The 21,407-nt window shown below is 58.3% G+C and overlaps 3 non-coding genes across 3 annotated transcripts; 2 read left to right on the forward strand and 1 right to left on the reverse strand.

Annotated features, from left to right (window-relative positions):
- The first annotated feature begins 1,811 nt into the window (after positions 1-1,811).
- Positions 1,812-1,884, forward strand: TRNAK-UUU. The gene has a single exon. It is a non-coding gene; the product is annotated as a tRNA-Lys (tRNA).
- Positions 1,885-5,413: 3,529 nt separating this feature from the next.
- On the reverse strand, positions 5,414-5,486 carry TRNAR-UCG. The gene has a single exon. It is a non-coding gene; the product is annotated as a tRNA-Arg (tRNA).
- A 14,028-nt stretch (positions 5,487-19,514) lies between these two features.
- Positions 19,515-19,699, forward strand: LOC123349683. Its single transcript, XR_006573626.1, has one exon. It is a non-coding gene; the product is annotated as a U2 spliceosomal RNA (small nuclear RNA).
- The last annotated feature ends 1,708 nt before the right edge of the window (positions 19,700-21,407 follow it).

Below are 21,407 nucleotides of genomic sequence, written 5' to 3' on the forward strand. Positions count from 1 at the left end.
GGCCACATGATGGGGCCAGTATGTACCACAACATGGTTCTTTTATGTGGGATGACTCTGAACACGGACTGATCTGCACTCCCTTGGATTTGAAGAGATGTTGAGTTGTGCACTTGGGAACCTATAAGGCTGAAGCAATGTTATGGATAGTGACACTGCGATTGAAGGGTGATTTAATGTTGTAGAAATTGTTAAAAACACTGAGCTTTAACGTGAACTGCCTGTTATTAAAGGCTGGTTTCACCACGTCAGTTCCATAAGCTCTGCTAGAAATGCCCTGGGTTCTCTCCTGCCTCGGTGGGAACTGCAGGGAATCGTCCCCTGCTGCCCTTGGCTCCAGGCTGGTTTTTCTGGGGAGGGGACGTGGAACTGATTTGTTTGCTGTTGAGAAGGGAGCCGGGCCAGTTCTCAGGGAACGAGAACTCCCAGCATCTTCCCAGCCCAACCCAGGCTGCTGCCCTGTCCCAGCCTCTGTTCCCCTGGGGGCCCTGCGTGTTTGACTCTAGAGCCGGCCGGGAGCAGCAGCTGAGGCAGAGGACAGCCTGGGCCGGGCAGATGCTAGGAGCAGAGCACCAGAGGCCTCTACTGGCTCCCTCCCCAGCAGCAAACAATCAGTCCCCACCCGCACCCCAGGACAGCAGCCTGGAGCCAAGGGCAGTGCCCACTGGGGGTTTCTCTTTTTCCTCTTCCTGGGGTGAGCAGGGACCTGGGGTGTTTCTAGCAGGGCAGTTGGAACTGAATTGGGAACCAGCTTTTAATAACAGGCAGCTAAAGTTCAGACTAATTTTGTTACAATTTCCTTTACAAGGTAAAATAATTCAAAAGTAAACAGGCAGGAATTATTGTAACTCTTTTCTCCCGGGCATAGAAAGAAACGGCTTTTTGGCTCTTCATGATACAGGAGTCAGGTTTATTCACTGTGCAGAATCAATGTGCCCAGAAGCCTGTTGTGTTTCATTTCTTAGGTTCTGCTGCCGTCATGTAGCCATTTCCTTCCCCTCCTTTCTGTCCAAAGCGCAGAGCCCAGTTTCTCCAGGGAGAGAAGGACATCTTTCTTCTTTCCTTCCTCAACAGCCCCCTTCCTTGAGAGCCACTTGCTGGGGTCTGGGTGGGGAACAGCCATTTCTGAGGATTAATTTCACACCATATTTGGTGTTGATATATAGATTTTACAGCCAGACTAGATCACTACGTACTTCTGCTCTGACCTGATTCAGAACAGAGTCCAGAGAATTTTACCCAGTGACTCCTACACCCAGCCCAAGATCTTCTGGCTGAACGAGGAGGGTTCATTCAGAAAGTCATCGTGTTTGGATGTAAAGGTGGGAAATGATGGGGAAATTGGCCCCTCTTTCAAGTTTAAATGTTGTAACTTCTACATCTAGACCAGGGTGGCCAACCTGAGACTGAGAAGGAGCCAGAATTTCCCAATGTATCTGCCAAACGTGCACCTTTGTATGCAACTACTGAGTCAATTGTGAACCTTCCCATCATTATCATTATCCCTGTGAAATGATGATGGTGATGGACACTTGGCTTTATATCCCAGTGTGCCCTGGACATCTACAGGCTGCGTTAGCCAATCCAACCATTCGGCACTTGCAGATGGGCACCTCTGTATTGTGCATGAGTCTTGTACAGCTATGAATGGCTGGTAGATGCTGATATTTTCCCCTCTTTTTAACCAGCACTAATACCAGGCCAGGCCAGGGCTGGGAAGAGAGAGCGAGCAGCAGGTTTCCCCTATTGTGTCTGTATCGCTTTTTCTTGACTAGCTTCACCTCTGCATCAACTTGCACTTTTCCTGGGTGAGCCTGGCTAGCTCAGTTGGCAGAGCATCAGACTTTTAATCTGAGGGTCCAGGGTTCAAGTCCCTGGTCAGGTGATAAACTTCTTACTATGATTGTAAAAATCTGACTTTCAGGAGTCTTCTTTGGTGTTACTCTTTCTCTTTAGGATTTTGCCTTTCTTAAGAAGGGTCTTTGTGTGTGGGAGATTGAAGGGCAACTTCTTGACATCCCCTTTGTCCTCACAGGCTGGAGGAATAAAGGCCTCTGGGCATAGAGCATGTTGCTCCCCTGCACACACAAACACACAGAATATCCCTAAGGAATTAGAATCACCTGTTGCCTTCCCCTGTCCTGCTGGATCCTCAAATGAAGATGCTCTTCAGCCTAAACCCATGTCCCCTCTACTCCCAGTGCCCCTCAGACCCAACCCACAGGCCCCTTCTCATCATGCTGCTCCTCAATCCCAACCCACAGCCCCCTCCTATTCCCAGTGCCCCTCAGTCCCAACCCACAGGCCTCTTCTCCTCACGCTGCTCCTCAATCCCAACCCACGGCTCCCTCCTTCCCTCCAGCAGCAGGTGCTTCAGACCCCCTCAGGAAGATTTTCTTGCAAGGTTTCGTGTATGAGTCTGCATGTGGATTTTACGGTATGTTGGAAATAGGTTGGGTTGCTTGCCGAAATGATCACTGGTGGCTGGTGTTGGATTCCCAGTCTTCTTATTATTGGATCAGGAGAAACAAAGGGTTGTTATCCTTGATGTGTGAATCAAGGACTCAACCCTGGGTGTAAACTAAATGAGCTGCCCACAGATTCTGGCAGCCACAATGAGCATTTGGTGCGAGAGCCCAGACCTACCCTGCCCCACAGGGAGGGGACCACCTGCAAGGGGCTTGGACCACTGACCTATCAGCTCTTAACTCCCAAACAATCAGTAACTCTATTATCAGTGCCTGTGAGTGTAATTTAAATCATAAGAAAAACCACACTGGGCTGGACCAAAGGTCCATCTAGCTCTGAATCTTGTCTTCTGACAGTAGCCAATACCAGGTGCTCTAAAAGGATCTCAACAAGGCACCACTGGGAGTTGAACCTAGCATCTCCTGTTTACAAAACAGGTACTTTAACCAGCTAAACCATGGTGCCTGCTTGTGATTAAGGTACAGTGTCTGCTCACACCTGCCTCTCTGCATCCCCACCTGAGCCTGACAAGCTTTGCTTGTGTTTGGATTCTGCAAAGCAGAGGAGCAGGTGACATTTTCCTTGCAAACTGTGTGTGTGTGTGTCTGTGTGTGTGTGAGAATCTTTGGCCAGGTCTGCACTACAAAGTTATTTCAGCAGAATTATATTGCTCAGATGTGTGAAAAACACACTATGCTTCCTCAGTTAGCAGCTTGTGGCTGGTGCACACACTGCAATGCCACATCTGGCGACAAAACTGCCCTGTTTTGCTGACAAAATAAAACCACTTTGATGAACGGTTTAGAGCTTTTTGCAGCAAACTTAAAGTGAGAGTGTCAATGTAGACACTGCTGTTCATTATATCACCATAACTGGCCTCTTCCAGTATCCCACAATGCCCTCTGTGAACTCGCTTGCCCTGCATTCCTGCTACAGAGCCATGGGCCCCTCCCCTTTCATCGCTCTGGGAAGTTCTGACAGCTGAGCCTGCTGCTCTGCTCCAGCAGCCAGGAGCAAATCACTGCCGTGGATGCTGCTCTCTCCCGCCCTGCGAACACAGAGCAGGCGGCGGGAACTTCCTTACATGGGGGGGCACCGGCATCCGAACTGTGACACCCCCAGGACACCCCTTCCCTCAAGGAGGCTCTTACCTTCTAAACAGGGACGTCTGTTTTCTAGTAAAATCACTACAAGGGAAGGAGAAAACTCAAAAGAGGTTCCTACTGGCGCTCACGTACCTGAACCCGAATACTCTCTCAGTCCTCAAAGAGAGACCTGGAGAAGGAGACTTGCTGAAGCAAAGCCACAGGGTCTCTGAGGTTTCCCTGGCCCCTCGCCCCTGTCCTGCCTGGCTGATGTCAGCATCTCTCTGTGAGGTCACCACCTCCCCACCACCTTTGACCAATAGTCTGAGCCCCTGCAAAAGGCCTTTGTGATGTCACTGCCTGTCACGGACTCACAGATCGAGCCCACTCTTGGCCCCGTGCGGTCCGTGGGGGGTGCCCCTTTCAGTGCAACAGCCCTTCTCGGGGGTCCACTCTCTCTCGGGGTCAGGCCCCTCCACCTCCTGGAGCCGCACCTCTCTGAGCCTTAGCACGTCTGTCTCTCGCCGTGGGCCCCCTCAGGGAGTCCACGCGCTCTGGATCCCCTGGGCCTCCTCACCCCCGAAGGGGTTGATGCCCCCTGTTCTCTAGACCGGAGTGACTCTCAGCCAGCATAAAACAGGAGGGTTTATTGAGAGTTGAACACAGCACAAGAAACTCTCAGGGTCTCAGGCCTGGCCTCCCTCAGCCCAGCACATCCCAGTCCCCCTGCAGCCAGGTGGGCTCTGCCTGCTTCCCCTCGCCAGCCCAGAGCCCCCCTGCTTCCCAGCTGGGCCTCCGATATCCCTGGCCCCAAGCCCCACCTCTGTCCATTGTCTTTTCTCCAGGTAAACAGGGTTGCCTGGGCCTCCTCTCCTCTCCGCCCTCCTCTGGCTGGAACAGGTTGGTCACAGGGTCCTCTCCCCGCAGCCCATTGTCCTCTCACTGGCCAGAACTGGCTGTGACTCCTGAGCTGGGTCTCCGGGTCACCAGGTCACCAGTTGCTGGGGTCTCCATCCTCCAGGCCATCAGCCGGGGTCCCAAGTCCCTCTCCGGTCTTCTGTAGCAACAAACTCCCTCTCCCCTCCCCTCGTTAAACCAGTAACACCTGGGGACACTGAGTCCCACTCCCTGTGCATGCGAACCACTGGAAAACACAGAAAACCCTAAGAAAATCCCCCACTTTGTCAAAGAGCCCAGCACCTCTCCTCCGTTGGGCACCTAGAGCAGAGGCGGCTGGTACTGATGGCTCCAAGGGAAGGCTTAAAAGCAACTGAAGTCAGGGCCAGAGGAGGGCAGGACCATGCCTATGTGCGGCCTTCAGACAGACACAAAAACACCCAGCCAGGCTGCTCCCTGCCATGCCAAACCCCCACTGAAGGCCACCCGCAGAGGAGCATGTGGGGCGACTGCTGATGCTCTGTGGCCAATATCAGAAGACGGTAGGAAAGCAGGGCCAGCCCCCCTGGTGGGGCCTCTTACCGTTCCCACTCAAGGTGCTCACTTTGGCAGTGGGGCAGGAGATTTTACCCCAAGAGGCTTTTCCCCAGCTGGCGAGAAGCAGAGAAACACCCAGGCTCCATGTAGCATACTCCCTGAAGCACAGGGACAGGCGCACACTTGGAAGAGGGAAACTGCTCCACACTCTAGCCCAGGCAGCCGCCCATTTTCTTTAGCAAGTCAGGAAGGGCAAAGGCGAGACTGGAAGTATGTGGGGCTCATGCCCCAGCCTTTGTGACACCCACCCCCCAACTCCTTCCTGGGGCTCTAGCTGAAGCCAGAGCATTGGCCTGAGTGGCCAAGAAGAGGTTCCAGCCCTAAAGGGAGCAGGACGTTCAGCACAACGGTAAAACTGCACAAGCACAACCACGAAGGGACTCGAACCCTCAATCGCCTGATCCGAAGTCAGACGCCTTATCCGTTAGGCCACGTGGTCACATGAGAAAAAGCCCTCCAGGCACTTCTTTGGAAAAGGCAGACACTGACGCATCCAACGAAGGGGGGATTCACCCACGAAAGCTCATGCTTCAATACATCTGTTAGTCTATAAGGTGCCACACAACTCTTTGCTGCTTTTGCAGACACTGTGTTTCTCTAGTCAGCTACTAAGGGGGGCCGAGACTCTCTGGGCACAAGAAGTCGAGTTCCCAGTGACACGTGAGACTTAATTCTCTGGAGCCAGGTGCAGGGCTTTGGCAGGGAGGCTCAGGCATGGGGGACTGGGGTGCAGCGGACGGACTGGCTGTCTAGATGAGGAGATTTAGTCGCACTGAGGAGGAGGAGGAATCCTGCTGATAGGCAGTGGCCAGGGCCGGTGCAACCACTAGGCGAACTAGTCGGCCGCCTAGGGTGCCAAGTGGTTGGGGGCACCAAAAATCGCACTCAGGGGAGGCAGTGGAGTGGAGATGAGCTGGGGCAGGGGGCTGGGAGGTGCGGGGGGAGGGCGTGCAGCAAGCAATGGGGGGGGAGGGTGTGCAGCAAGCAATGGGGGGGTGCGTGCAGGGGAACCACTCCCTGTCCCAGCTCACCTCTGCTCCGTCTTCTCCCCTGAGCACGCCGCCCCCGCTCTGATTCTCCTCCCCTCCCAGGCTTGTGGCACTAAACAGCTGATTGGCACCGCAAGCCTGGGAGGCGGGAGAAGTGGAGCGGCGCCGGCGTGCTCAGGGGAGAAGGCGGAGTGGAGGTGAGCTGGGGTGGGGAGCTGCTGCAGGGGGGGCTGCCCGGCTCTTACCCATGGCCCCCGCCCGTGCACTCACTGCATGGTAAGTGGAGTGACCCAGTCCCAGCCTGGTCCACTCCCCTGGCTCCCAGCCATGCTGCTGGCGAGTGCTGTGGGTTGGTTCCCCCCTCCCCCCAAGCTTGGGAACCAGGGGAGCAGAGCAGGCTGGGGCCCCAGGCCTCTGTGGGGAGAAGCAGAGGGGGGCTGGTCCCAGGCCTCCGTGGGGGATGGGGGGCTTGCTACTTCCTGCAGGAAGTGGGGTTACCCAGCCCCAGCCTGCTCTGCTCCCCTGGCTCCCAGGCTTGTGTTGGTGTTGGCTGGATTTGTGCGGATGTTTGTGTATATTAGCAATTGTGTGTGTGTGTGGTTGGATTCATGCATGTGTTTGTGTATGTTTGCAATTGTGTGTGTGTGTGTGTGTGTGTGTGTGTGTGCATGCTCTGCTGCCTTCTGCCGGTGCAACAACCGTTTCTCTGTATGTCACAGCCCCCATACCGTCGACCCCAATGGTGATTTCCCCATCTTACAATGGCTGGCTGGCCTGACCCTTCTCCTCTCTGCAGAGTGTGGCAGGGGCTGCAGCTCACCCCATGTGGGGCAGGAGTGCCAAGGTGCGGGGTGCTGGGCTCCAATGCACCTGGAGAGTAGCTCAGATGAGGTGGGGCAGGGCATGTGGTGTCCGTTCTGCGTTGCCTGGTGCTGGGCCACTGCACAATCCCCAGCCACGCCGCACAGCGCACCCCGAGAGGGGGCAGGGGGCCAAGCAGATGATCCAGCATGAGGGGATCATTCTCATCGGTAGCTGTCCAGTGGCAGTGAGTGCCACAGGCCTTGGCACATGCTGTGTGGGGCAGGAGGTCCTTGTATTTGGAGCAGTGGGAGTGAACTGCGTGCAGTTGTGTCTCTGAGCACGATTGTGAATATTATGGTGTGTGTGGGGGGGTGATTGTGAGTGTGGCTGGGGGTGTGATTGTTTCTCTCTTTGGGGGTTGGGCTAGCATGTCCCTCTGGGTGTGTTGTGTGTGAGTGTTCTTGGGATTGTGTGAGTCCCTTTGTGCGTCAGTGTGTGTGTGTGTGTGTCACTTGCTGCAGGATACAAAATCCTGCAAAGCCATTTCCTACTGGTTATCCCAGCAACACACTGATACAAACAGTGTCTCACACACAAACACACACACACACACAGCAGGGCTCAGCCCCACCAGCAGGGGGCAGCAGGGACACACACGTCTCCCCTGGGCCAGCTTGGACAATTTCCCATCATGACCCAGCACAGTGCTGGTGCCCCCACACGGGGGTGGGCAGTGACCGGGCGGGGGGGGGGGAGGGGGTCAGAGGTGCCGGATCTGTAAAAGCAGCAAAGAGTCCTGTGGCTCCTTATAGACTAACAGACGTATTGGAGCATGAGCTTTCTTGGTTGAATCCCCACTTCATCAGATGGATTCAGAGGGAAGCACTTTGGGAAAATCAGTCAAGGCCCTTATCAGAGCTGGGACACAGACCCAGTGACCCCTGCACCACCCTGGGAGGGCAGTGGAGTTTAGGGGTCAGAGCAGGGAGGGGGCTGGGCACCAGGACCCCTGGGTTCTATCCCTGGCCCTGGGAGTGGAGGGGGTCTAGTGCAGGGAACTGGGAGCCAGGACTCCTGGGTTCCATAGGGGAGACTGTTTTTTCCTGGGCTTCCCTCTCTAGAGATCCCAGCCCCCTAGTGGAGACTGAGCAGAAGTGGAGGAAGTTCTTCTCTCACTTTGGAGTTATGATTCAAACCCCTCCCCCAAGGGGCTGTGACATCACAGAATCTGCCCCCCCTACACAGAGAAAACTAGTGGGGTTAGGAGGGTTCTAGCTGCACCCATCAGACACCCCTTGTCATGGCAAGAAGCCCCCAAACCTACCTGCAACCACAAAACACCCTCCCAGGGGATACAACCCCTGCTAGGACAGGACCTCTTGCTCCCACCCCTTTTCTTATCACCAGGATCTGCTCCCCACCAGGCACCACACCCCATTCACACACCTTTGGTCAATACGTAGCTCAGTGGCAATCACTGCCCCGAAGTGACTCCGGTGCAGGCACCCACAGCATGAACTCCCCACACCGGATTCTGTCCACACACAGAGAATTCTCTCTGCCGGGCTCCTTCGGTTCATCTCGCTGCTCTCCGTACTGCCGCCAGACACTGCTCATCTGCATAACCCCACCCATGGACACGTGACACCTTCTGTCCTGCTGGTTTCAAGTGAGTGAGTTGCCCTCGAGGAGTGAGCAGGTCACAGCACGTCACAGCCCCATCCAGGGCCGGCTCCAGGCACCAGCTCAGCAAGCAGGTGCTTGCGGTAACCAAGGGGAAGGGGTGGCACGTCGGGCTCTTTGACAGCAATTCGGCAGCGGGTCCCTCGGTCCCTCTCGGAGGGAAGGACTTGCCACCGAATTGCCGCCGAAGAAGAAAGCAGCACAGTGGAGCTGCCGCTGATTGTGATCACGGATTTTTTTTTCCTGCCGATTGGGGCGGCAAAAACCCTGGAGCCATCCCTGGACTCAGCATACGTCACAGCCTGGGGCAGGGAGATATTGGGGGAGGGGATGGGGGCAGATGGGGGCAGGGAGACCCAGCCCCATAGACCCTTAGGGGCAGGGGATATTGGCGTCAGGAGGAGAGGAGAGGGGGTTGGCAGAGACCCAGCCTGGGGTGCAGGGGAAATGGGGTGGGGTGAAGGGAGCTGGGAGAGAGAAGAAACACGTGTGGGGTGGTGAAATGTTGGTCCAGGGAAACTGAGTCACTCCCAGGACATGCTGTGCAGGGACACGGGGGCAGGGAGAGAGACCCAGCCCTATAGAGCCCAAGAGGGATATTGAGGGCAGGGGAGAGGATGGCAGAGGAGAGACCCATCTCCATAGACCCCCAGAGGCAGGAACTGAGGGGAGAAGGGGGGAGGGAGGGATCCAGCCCTATAGCCCTGTAGGGGCAGGGAGATATTGGGGGCAGGAGGGGAGAAGGGGGGTTGGCAGAGACCCAGCCCGGGGTGCAGGGGAAATGGGCTGGTTTGGAGGGAACTGGGGAGGAGAAGAGACACATGGCAGGACACAGGTTGGGGCAGGGAAACTGACTCACTCCGAATACATGCAGAGCAGGGCAGGGCGGAGGCAGATCATGCTGGTCCCAGGGTAATTTCGGGGGGTTCTGATTCCCCACTCAGCCGGGGGGCTCACCTCTGGGCTGAGGAGACCTGGGGTGGGGCGGGTGCAGGGGCTGTGTGTGTGTGTCAGGCTGGGGGAGCTGCCTGGGCAGAGGGGCTGGAACTGGGGGGGCTGCAGCAGCCCCTGGCTTGACGTGGTTTCCATCACACCCAGGGGTTACAGTTGGTTCAGTGGCTCAGCACCCCCCACTATACAGATTGTTCTGGCACCACTGGCCTAGGGTCACCGTCTAGTGCCCTTTGCCGCCCCGCTCAGGGCCTGCCTGGCTCTCCTAGAGCAGGGCGAGTGCCCAGCTCTCCTGGGGCAGGGCTGGCGAAAGCTCTGGACAGATACTAACAGCGCCGGGGAGCCTGGACGAATATTAGTGGGACAGAGGAGCCTGGGGCAGTTTTGTCAGAGAGCAGAAATGAATCCCGAACACACCACTGGAGCTGCAGTGCTCGGGGTGTGCGCCTGGGTCTCCTGCACAGTATCCCTGCATCCCCTCGTGGCATAACAAGTTCCCTGCAGAGAAGCAGAGGTGCGGGACCGAGAGCTGCGGCGGGTGCTGCAGCACCCCCATGTCTCACTGTGAAAAGCTCCAGGTGCTGTGAGAACAAAGCCAGCATTATTGTGCGATTCCAGAGAACCCCGGAGCTGTGCTGCCCCTGTGGAGTGTGAGCGGGAATTGCACATTTTCACAATGCTTGTGAACACACCTGGGTACAGTTCACAGGCTTTCAGTACCCCTGACAGGCTGATTAGAACACCTGCAGCCAATCAAGGCAGAGCTAATCAGGGCACCTGGGTTTAAAAAGGAGCTCACTTCAGTTTGTGGTGTGCATGTGAGGAGCTGGGAGCAAGAGGTGCAAGGAGCTGAGAGGGAGAGGGTGTAGCTGCTGGAGGACTAACTAGTACAAGCATTATCAGACACCAGGAGGAAGGTCCTGTGGTGAGGATAAAGAAGGTGTTGGGAGGAGGCCATGGGGAAGTAGCCCAGGGAGTTGTAGCCATCGCACAGCTGTTACAGGAGGCGCTATAGACAGCTGCAATCCACAGGGCCCTGGGCTGGAACCCGGAGTAGAGGGCGGGCCCAGGTTCCCCCAAACCTCCCAACTCCTGATCAGACACAGGAGGAGGTGACCCAGACTGTGGGTTCCACCAGAGGGGAAGATCACTGAGGTGAGCAAATCTGCCAATAAGCGCAGGACCCACCAAGGTAGAGGAGGAACTTTGTCGCAGCCTCTAATTGCAGCGTTTTTAAATGATCTGCATGCTGCTTGCAGGCTCAACACTTGCCACAGCAGCTCCTTTTAACTTCCATTCAACCATCTGTACTTATGCCGATAGGTTGACTTTAGATCTTTAACTTTGATTGGTAGCTGAGAAGATGGTAAATTGGACAGAAATCCATTCTTCGTTTGCTTGTTATTTCCTGACTTCTTTATTCATCGCCTTTTCCTTATTTCCCAGCAGATTGACTAGATCTGGGTGCTAGCAGGGGGACCTGACGGGCTCCTTATTGTCTGATTTATTTCAGAAGCATTGAACTTGCCAGGGCACAGTCAGATTCTGGATGCTCATGGAAATGTAACACCTCAGGCTCAGCTTTAGTTCTGTTTCTCAGCTCTTTTGGAAAATCGATCTTTAGTCTGACAAGCAGCATCCTTGCATTAGGAGATGACTAATTAATAAGACCATAAACGTTGGCAAACAAATGGAACCTGAAGTCCATAGAAGACCCCGAAAGGCCCTTGGGGAGTGAAGTGCAAGTTGAGGAAGACTTCCCTGCACAGCTTCTCTCTCAATACTCGTTTTCCTGTATTGAGAGTAAAAGTCGGGAATCAGCTCAGGGTACGGTATACCATGTGTGTGCAGTGGTTAGACAAGAAACTGGCCGGGTATGGAGCAAAACTCTTGTGTGTGCCTGATGACTGTACGTTTGAGAAGGAGCAGAAAAGAGCATTGGGGCTGCGGTATAGCGCTTGCATAGGCTTTCTTTGGCCTTTTTTGCTGTAAGAGTTAAAACAGCGAGAGATTGTTAGTCACATGTCAGTGGGTGGGTTTATGCAAATTAGGCATGTACAGGGAAACCAGCAAGAGGAAGGAGGCTGAGAGACTTCTGTCTTTGAACAGAATTGTGTGTTAAGGGCTCTTGCTTTGAATTCTTCCAGTGGAGTCATTTTGGGGAAGTGATCATCAGTTAGTTACCTAGTTATCAAAGCCTCATGAATGGTGTTTGGTGCGTGTCTGGGAGCTCCTCGTGCTGAAGTAGAAAACAGTGGGGGAAGAGCGGCTGCCTACTATCCGAAACGTACAGCATTGCTTCTCGGCTCTTTGGAGCTAAGATCAAAAGTGGTTGCTGAAGGCCGCCATCCGCGCGCTCTACGTGGACACCCTGAAGAAAAAGCCGGACCAGGACAAGGCTTTCGAGGCCACCAGCAAGTGGGACTCCAGCAACCACTTCCTCCCCTCAGGCAGCTTCATCCGTTTCGCCGACTGGCGGTTCATACACCGCGCCCGGCTGAACTGTGTCCCCCTCAACGGAGCCCTCCGCCACGGGAACCCGGACAAACGCTGCAGGAAGTGCGGGTACACCATGGAGACCTTGCCCCACGTCCTGTGCAGCTGCAGACCCCACGGCAGAGCCTGGCAGCTGCGCCACAACGCCGTCCAGGACCGCCTGGTGAAGGCCATCGCCCCGCACCTGGGAGAGATCGCTGTCAATCGCGCCATCCCCGGCACCGACAGCCCGCTGCGCCCGGACATCGTCATCACGGATGAGGAGCGGAAAAAGATCATCCTCGTCGACGTGACGATCCCGTTCGAGAATAGGACCATGGCCTTCCGCCCAGCCCGAGCCCGCAAACTCGAAAAGTACGCTCCCCTGGCTGACACCCTGCGAGCAAAGGGCTACGAGGTCTACACCAACACTCTGATCGTTGGGGCCTTTGGCGCCTGGGACCCCCTTAATGAATGCGTGCTGCGGACCTGTGGGGTGGGCCGTCGCTACGCGCGGCTCATGAGATGCCTAATGGTCTCGGACGCTATTCGGTGGTCCAGAGACATTTACACAGAGCACGTCACCGGCCACCGTCAATACCAAGAGTGAGCCGGCGTGACTTCGCGCACCCACAAGGGGGAAGAGACCTGTAAACTTCCCCTGTTGGACTTTATCCCCTGAGCCCTGAACCAACCAAACTGAACTCTGCCCTGTGAGGGTCATCCTATCATCATTACCCAGTCCGCTCATTTATTCACGCCCACGACTATCCATAACCTGTTTGTATGAGTGATGTGCCCTCACTGCTTGCTGGCTGTACCTTGAACCCACCCACCGTATACCCCGCATTGGGGACATGACAGACTGTGTATATGTATATGCCGTCCAATACCAAAACGCTAACATCCCCCTACAACCTGTATGTTACCCCCAATGACACAATAACTGACGCTTCAAACACTTTGTATAGTTTATTTTCAAATATTCTCTAATAAACTTTAAATCTGTTCTTATTTAGAGCTCAGATGGGGTGAGTAGTCTCTTGGTCTATCCAAGGCCGTGATCAAGTGTCTTGATGCTTTTGGTCTTTTGGTCTCGAGATGAAAACCTTGTCTGTGTCTTGGGAACCTTGAGGTAAAAAATTATCTAAATTATATCTGTTCTTATCAGTTTAATCTCTTTACTATGAGATGCTATACTGAGGGGACCTGACAATGTCCCAAAAGACAGACCCTGTGGCTCCTGCACCACAGCCCAGGGAGCCAACCCCTGTCCAGAAGCACTTTGCTGCCCTGCACAGGCTCCTGGCTATAGTAGCCCCGAGAGTCCCAGGGACATGTCGAGCCAGGAAATCCGGGGACCGAGGTGTTGCCGCAAACAGCTCCTGCATCCCAAAACCAACAGAGCGAGACCCCACCACGTGGGGGAGCAGGCGTCATGCTCCCCAGCTGCCAGTGGACCACCCCGCTATCTGCCTGCTGCCAGACAAACACCCGGATACTCATCAACAACCACAGCCCGAGAAACCTCTCCCTGACGACCAGCAGCTGCAAGGAGCCGACCCGACTGCCGAGCGCCAGCTGCTACGGAAAGATCACCCCCCACCGCTGGAGGAACCTACAGCCTCGCGATCGCTAATACCAGCTGGAGCCCCTTCCCGCCCGCCTCAACTGCCGGAGGAGACGCCCACTGACCAACTGCTACTCCCCATGGGTAAGTGCCCCACTACACCCCAGCCCCGGACCCCCCGGGGGGACCCCCCCTCAGCCCCGCTATCGGGAGTTACCTGCACTGTGCCACTGCTGCAGGGGCTACCTGGGGAGCCCCACCGCATGCTCAGGCCACTGCCTGAGACGCGGAAGAGTCCCTGCCCCAAGCCCCGCCACCTGCCCCAGCTGCTGCTGCCCTGGCGGTCAGGGGAGCCCCCCGGCGTGCCGCTCCTACTCGGGCCGCCGGGGGACCCCTGCCCCACGCCCCAGCCGCCTCCACCCGAGCCGCCGGGGGATCCCAGCCCCGCGCCCCGGGTGCCGCCGCCTGAGCGGCCCGGGGAGCCCCTCGGGCATGCTCCCGCCGCCGCCGCTGCTGGAGCCGCCGGGGGACTCCTGCCCCGCGGCCCGATCGCCAATCCCCGGGGGGCCCCGCGGCGTGCCTCCGCCGCCGCTGCTGGAGCTGCCGGGGGACTCCTGCCCCGCGCCCCGGCGGCCGGCGCCTGAGCCGCCGGGAGATCCCGGCCCCGTGCCTGGGCGGCCGCTGCCCAAGCCACCGGGCGATCCCAGCCCCATCCCGGCTGCCGCCCGGGGAGCCCTGCGGCGTGCTCCCGCTGCCGCTGCTCGAGCCGCCGGGGGACCCCGGCCCCGCGCCCCGGCTGCCGCCGCCTGAGCAGCCCGGGGAGCCCCGCGGCGTGCTCCCGCCGCCGCTGCTCGAGCCACCGGGGGACTCCTGCCCCACGCTCCAGCTGCCGCCGCTGCTCGGGCTGCCCGGGGACTCCTGTTCCGTGCCCCGGCGGCCGCTGCCCGAGCCGCTGGGGGATCCCAGCCCCACGGCCTGGCTGCCGCTGCCGCTCCGGCAGCCTGAGGTGTCCGGCCACGTGCTCCAGCCGCTAATGGCTGAGCCGCCGGGGGATCCCTGCCCCTCGCCCCAGCCGCCTATACGGCCTGGGGAGCCCTGCTACGTGCTCTGGCCGGAGCAGCCAGGGGATCCCAGCCCCACGCCCCGGCTACCGCTGTCCGAGGGGCTCTGCCGCACGTTCCTGCCGCCGCTACTCTGGCCGGGGGATCTCTGCCCCCTGCCCTGGCTGCCGCTGCCCGAGTGGCCCGGAGAGCCTCGCCGCGTGCCTGGGCTGCCACCGCCCGGCCCGTCGGGAGACTCTTGTCGGGAGCCCCAGCCACGGCCACTCGCGGCGCCTGGGGAGCCCCTTGATGTTTTTAAGCAACCAGGAGTCTGCCCTCCCGCGAACGCGCCGCTCCAGACCCCGCGAGACCTGACCGCCGACCGCCGATCGCTCCAACCGCCAAGAGACGCCTCCCCTGTCCTCCTGCGCAAATCGACCACACCCCCAGCACCCCAGGAGCCCCAGCCGCTGCGAGATGTCTCCCCTGTTCTCCTGCGATGGCCGGACACGCCTCCTGCACCCCAGCAACCCCCGCCGCTGAGGGACAACCACCCTGACCCCCTACAGGACACCAACACCTCCCAGGAACCCCAGCCACCGGGAGGAACCCCAAGTACTCCCGAGACACAGCCACTGCTGAAGGACGCCCCCCGCCCCCCACCAGCCGTGCGACGGAAGACGACCAGGAGGGCCCTAACGCTCCACAAAATGGCTGCTCCACCCCGGACACCGTCTACCTCCAATACCCCCTCACCACAGACGCGCTCATCTGCCCCATCTTCCTGCCACCTCGACGCTTCCATCTCCTCGGAGGGGTCACCAGACATCTGAGGAGATACCACAAGCAGTCCACCGCCTTCAGCTGCGCCCTCTGCAGCCTGCCCTTCGAGTCCCAGAAGAAATGCAAGGCGCATCAGGCCAGCTGCAAGAAAGCCCGCACAACAACAGCTCCGGTTACGGTCCCCCGCCATCCTGTGTCCCAGCCCGCTGCGCCCACGCTGCGAAGAGCCAGAGCGACCCTGCCAACTGCTGCCCAGAAACCCACTCCAGCCCCTGCGCTGGTGGACCAGGGCACTGCAGCCGAAACGACGACTACCACAGCGAGAAACGTCGACCAAGCCCCTACCAGCAGGGGTCCTGTCACATCCTCCCAGGTCGCCCGGAAGCTCTCTGAACTGAGGCGTCTCAGTGCCCCCTCCAACCAATGTGACCCCGCCCCGAGAAGGGTCAGCGCTCCGCCACGCGTAGCCGCCCGAGACCCTGCCACTGGAGGGACCAAGGCTGGCTCTCGGTCTACCCTGCGAGCACCAGCCACAAGGGGTGCCAACGGAACTCCTCAGCCCGACCTGTGAACCCCACCCGTCAGGGGAACGAGGATCACCCCCCAGACCGCCCCGCACACTGCTACCATCAGCGGAGCCAACGCCACGAACAGACCACAGCACCCGACCCCCGCTGTCAGACGGGCCGACACGGACCCAAAAGACACCAGGCCGATTCCTGCCGCCAGAAGGTCATGCGCTCCCACAGCATCCCCCCAGACGACAGCTGCACACGGAAGACCGGGCGTCACCTCCGCACCCACCGGCCCGAACCTGATCCCACCAACAACCAGTAATGATGCTACCCCACTGGTGGCTATGCCTCAGGAACCACCCGGAAGGTCCCCTGAGCTGCAAGCGAGACAACCCGTTGACCACGCGGCAAATTAGCTGCCCACGCTGACCGAGGAGCCGGAGGTCCGACAGCCGATGGTTAGGCCAGCCACGCCCTGGCAGGCCGCCTGGATCGAGGAGCTCCAAGCGGCAGGCTCCTTTGAGGAATTCGACCCGCTCATCGACAGACTCACCCACGAGCTGTCGGCAGAGATTGCTCCCAAGAGGACACCAAACCAGATGACCACCCGGCCTGCCTTCAGACGACCCATCCCAAATCGCGACACCTCCACCAGAGGAACCGGAAGAAGGAATGCCAGCCACCGCTACGACCCGGCAGCAGCTTCAAGGATCCAGAAGCTGTACAGAACGAACCGCCCCAAGGCCATAAGAGAGGTCCTCGACGGTCCCCCATCATACTGCACGATCCCGCCCGAGCGCCTCTACAACTACTTCCTTGGAGTGTTCGGTGACGTGTCCAGGAACGACGCGCAGCACCCGGAGTGTCTCCGTCCCCTGCCCCGCGTTACCGATGCAGACTATCTAGAGGCCAACTTCACGCCTAAAGAGGTGACGGCGAGACTCTCCAGAACCAAGAACACCGCACCCGGAAAAGACGGCATCCCCTACAGCCTCCTCAAGAAACGGGACCCCGGCTGCCTCGTGCTCTCCCACATCTTCAACTTGTGCAGGCGCTTCGGCCGGTCTCCCACCTCCTGGAAGAAGGCCATGACCGTCCTCATCCACAAGAAGGGCGAGCGAGACAACCCCAGCAACTGGAGACCCATCTCCCTCTGCTCCACGATGTACAAACTGTACGCCAGCTGCCTGGCAGCCAGAATCACGGAGTGGGCGACGACCGGGGGAGCCATCAGCCCGGCCCAGAAGGGCTTCATGCCGTCGGAGGGGTGCTACGAACACAACTTCCTGCTCCAGACCGTCCTCCAGGCGACCAGGAGGGAGCGGAAGCAGTGCACGGTAGCATGGCTCGACCTGGCCAACGCCTTCGGGTCCATCCCCCACCACCACATCTTCAACACACTCCAGGAGTTCGGGATGCCAGAGACCTTCCTTCGCCTGATCCGGGAACTCTATGAGGGCTGCAGCACCACCATCCGCTCGGTGGAAGGGGAGACCGCCGAGATTCCTATCTGCAGCGGCGTGAAGCAGGGCTGCCCCCTCAGCCCCATCGTCTTCAACCTCGCCATGGAGCCGCTCCTGCGGGCGATCTCCGACGGCACTGACGGCTTCGACCTACATGGCGAGAGGGTGAGCGTCTTGGCCTACGCGGACGACCTGGTCCTAATCGCGGACGACCCCGAGAGACTCCAGGGCATGCTCGACACCATCGGGAGAGCCGCAGACTGGACGGGACTCCGCTTCAACGCCAAGAAGTGCGCGTCCCTCCACATTGACGGGAACAAGAGGGACTCGGTGCTGACGACGGAGTTCCTTATCCAGGGCGAGTCCGTCGTCCCCCTGGCGGAGGGGCAGACGTACCAGCACCTCGGCACGCCGACGGGCTTCCGCGTCCGGCAGACCCCCGAGGACACCATCCGGGAGATCCTGCAGGACGCCACCAAGATCGACGCATCCCTGCTGGTGCCATGGCAGAAAATCAATGCCCTCAACACCTTCCTAATCCCCCGCATCGCCTTCGTCCTGAGAGGATCCGCCGTAGCAAAGGTGCCCCTCAACAAGGCGGACAACAACATCTGGCAGCTGGTGAAGAAGTGGCTGTCCCTACCCCAGAACGCCAGCAACGAGCTCGTATACATTGCTCACCGTCACGGCGGCGCCAACGTCCCCCGCATGGGAGACCTGTGTGACATTGCTGTAATCACGCATGCCTTCCTCCTCCTGACGTGCCCGGATGCCGTGGTAAAGAACATTGCGACGGCCACCCTGCGCGCCGCCACCGCGAAGCAAATCGGTGGAGCTCCCTCTGACCAAGATGTGGCCACCTTCCTGAGTGGCTCCCTGGACGGTGAGTTCGCCTGGGGCAGAGGCGACATCGCCTCGCTGTGGACCCGCGCCCGCAATGCCACACGCCGACTGGGAAAGCGACTGGGCTGCCGCTGGGTGTGGAGCGAGGAACGGCGGGAGCTTGGAGTCCTGGTGCCACATATCGGGACGGAGGGCAACACCATTGTCGGCCCTGGAGCCAGAGGCGTGCTGGAAAGGTCGCTGAAGGCCGCCGTCCGCACGCTCTACCTGGACACCCTGAAGAAAAAGCCGGACCAGGACAAGGCTTTCGAGGTCACCAGCAAGTGGGACTCCAGCAACCACTTCCTCCCCTCTGGCAGCTTCATCCGTTTCGCCGACTGGCGGTTTATACACCGCGCCCGACTGAACTGTGTCCCCCTCAACGGAGCCATCCGCCACGGGACCCAGACAAACGCTGCAGGAAGTGTGGGTATGCCATGGAGACCTTGCCCCACGTCCTGTGCAGCTGCAGGCCCCACGGCAGAGCCAGGCAGCAGCGCCACAACGCCGTCCAGGACCGCCTGGTGAAGGCCATCGCCCCGCACCGGGGAGAGATCGCTGTCAATCGCGCCATCCCCGGCACCGACAGCCTGCTGCGCCCAGACATCGTCGTCACGGTTGAGGAGCGGAAAAAGATCATCCTCGTCGACGTGACGATCCCATTCGAGAATAGGACCACGGCCTTCCGCCCAGCCCGAGCCCGCAAACTCGAAAAGTACGCTCCCCTGGCTGACACCCTGCGAGCAAAGGGCTACGAGGTCTACACCGACGCTCTGATCGTTGGGGCCTTGGGCGCCTGGGACCCCCTTAATGAACGCGTGCTGCGGACCTGTGGGGTGGGCCGTCGCTACGCGCGGCTCATGAGATGCCTAATGGTCTCGGACGCTATTCGGTGGTCCAGAGACATTTACACAGAGCACGTCACCGGCCACCGTCAATACCAAGAGTGAGCCGGCGTGACTTCGCGCACCCACAAGGGGGAAGAGACCTGTAAACTTCCCCTGTTGGACTTTATCCCCTGAGCCCTGAACCAACCAAACTGAACTCTGCCCTGTGAGGGTCATCCTATCATCATTACCCAGCCCGCTCATTTATTCATGCCCACGACTATCCATTACCTGTTTGTATGAGTGATGTGCCCTCACTGCTTGCTGGCTTTACCTTGAACTCACCCACCATATACCCCGCATTGGGGACATGACAGACTGTGTATATGTATATGCCGTCCAATACCAAAACACTAACATCCTCCTACAACCTGTATGTTACCCCCAATGACACAATAACTGACGCTTCAAACACTTTGTATCATTTATTTTTAAATATTCTCTAATAAACTTTAAATCTGTTCTTATCAGTTTAATATCTGATAGGTTCTTTATTTGAGGACTGTATATTAAATTGATTTTTGAAACAAAGGGATGGAATAAGAGCTTGCTCTATCCACCCCATGCATTGACTTGGTATTGCAGTGTTTCCAGGACCAGTGCCTCTCCTTCTGGGGAGAATTGTTTGGTTAAAAAGGAGAAAAAGTTTCACTCTAAAGATGCTGACTTGAGAAGATTTTTTTGAAAGTAACTGAAAAATCAGGTATTTTTAGCACTTTGGTTTTTTCATGACAACATATTGTTAAAATTTTTTGGGGGTGTTTTCTGAGTTTACACATGTGAGCTTCTTTGTCTTGGAGGAGGATTGTTTTAAAAGCTGGGATTCTTCTGTTTGCTCTGAGTCTTTTCAACAATATGAAGGATGAATGTTTTTTGGACTGAGGGTCTGTTTGGGAGATGGTTGGTTGGGGGGGCATTGTGTGTGTGTTTGTGGGGGGGGGAACACAGACTGGTAATATTCGAGGTCACATGTATATCAATAACTGGATGAGTTACACAGACTTCTCCCCACCCACCCTACGCTCCATGTATCTTGACTGAGCCTGTCGCCCACCATCCCAGAGCAGAAGCCTGAAGCCTGAGCCCCACCGCACGTGGGGAGGAGGGGAACTCCCACTGGTTGCCGGCTCCTGCAGTGTTTATGACTCCGGAAGGGGGTAGGGACCAGCCCCTGCAGGCAGCCCGGGGAAAGAGCCGCTGCTTTGCTGCCCCCGACTCCCCCTCAGTTACAGCCCAGGAGGCTGTGGCCACAATAAAAGCCCCTGGTGGCCACATTTGAGAAATGCTGGAGCCATAGGCGGCGAGTTCTATGGGCCCGTAGGGCCCAGGCCCCACCAATAATCCTGAAGCTGGGCCCAGCTCCACCAATGTTTGGGCCCCAGGCCCTGTGCTTCGGGGGTCCCCGCGTCACACTGCCAGGCGCTCTCACCGCAGCGGCAGCTCCCGGGAGAGGCCCCAGCAGCGACTGGGCTCACAGCCCATTGGCCGGGAACCCCAGCCAATGGGAGCTGCCGGGGGCGGTGCCGGAGCTGCCTGGCCACGCCTCCACAGCAGGGAGAGGGAGGGAGCCACAGGCAGCGGCTGAGCCCTGAGCAGAGCAGCAGCAGGGTCTGTGCCTGTCAGACAGACTCAGCCGGTGAGCTGTGGGGGCAGCCAGACACATGGACACAGCCGGGGAGGGGGGGTTGGTGGGGACAAACAGACACAGCCGGGGATGGTGGGACAGACACACACAGCGGGGGGGTTGTGGGACAGACAGACACCAGGACACAGCCAGGGGGTTGTGGGACAGACACACAGCGGGGTGGGGTGGGGGCAGCCAGACACACGGACACAGCCGGGGGTTGTGGGACAGACAGACACAAGGACACAGCTGGGGGTTGTGGGACAGACAGACACAAGGACACAGCCAGGGGGTGGTGGGGACAGACAGACACAGCCGGGGGTGGTGGGGGCAGCCAGACACACGGACACAGCCAGGGGGTTGTGGGACAGACAGACACAAGGACACAGCCAGGGGGTGGTGGGGACAGACAGACACAGCCGGGGGTGGTGGGGGCAGCCAGACACACGGACACAGCCAGGGGGTTGTGGGACAGACAGACACAAGGACACAGCCAGGGGGTGGTGGGGACAGACAGACACAGCCGGGGGTGGTGGGCGAAGCCAGACACACGGACACAGCCAGGGGGTTGTGGGACAGACAGACACAAGGACACAGCCAGGGGGGTGGTGGGAACAGACAGACACAAGGACACAGCTGGGGGTTGTGGGACAGACAGACACAAGGACACAGCCGGGGGGGTTATGGGACAGAC

The sequence above is a fragment of the Mauremys mutica genome, chromosome 14 (genome assembly GCF_020497125.1).
Source record: "Mauremys mutica isolate MM-2020 ecotype Southern chromosome 14, ASM2049712v1, whole genome shotgun sequence".
Lineage (NCBI taxonomy): Eukaryota > Metazoa > Chordata > Testudines > Geoemydidae > Mauremys > Mauremys mutica.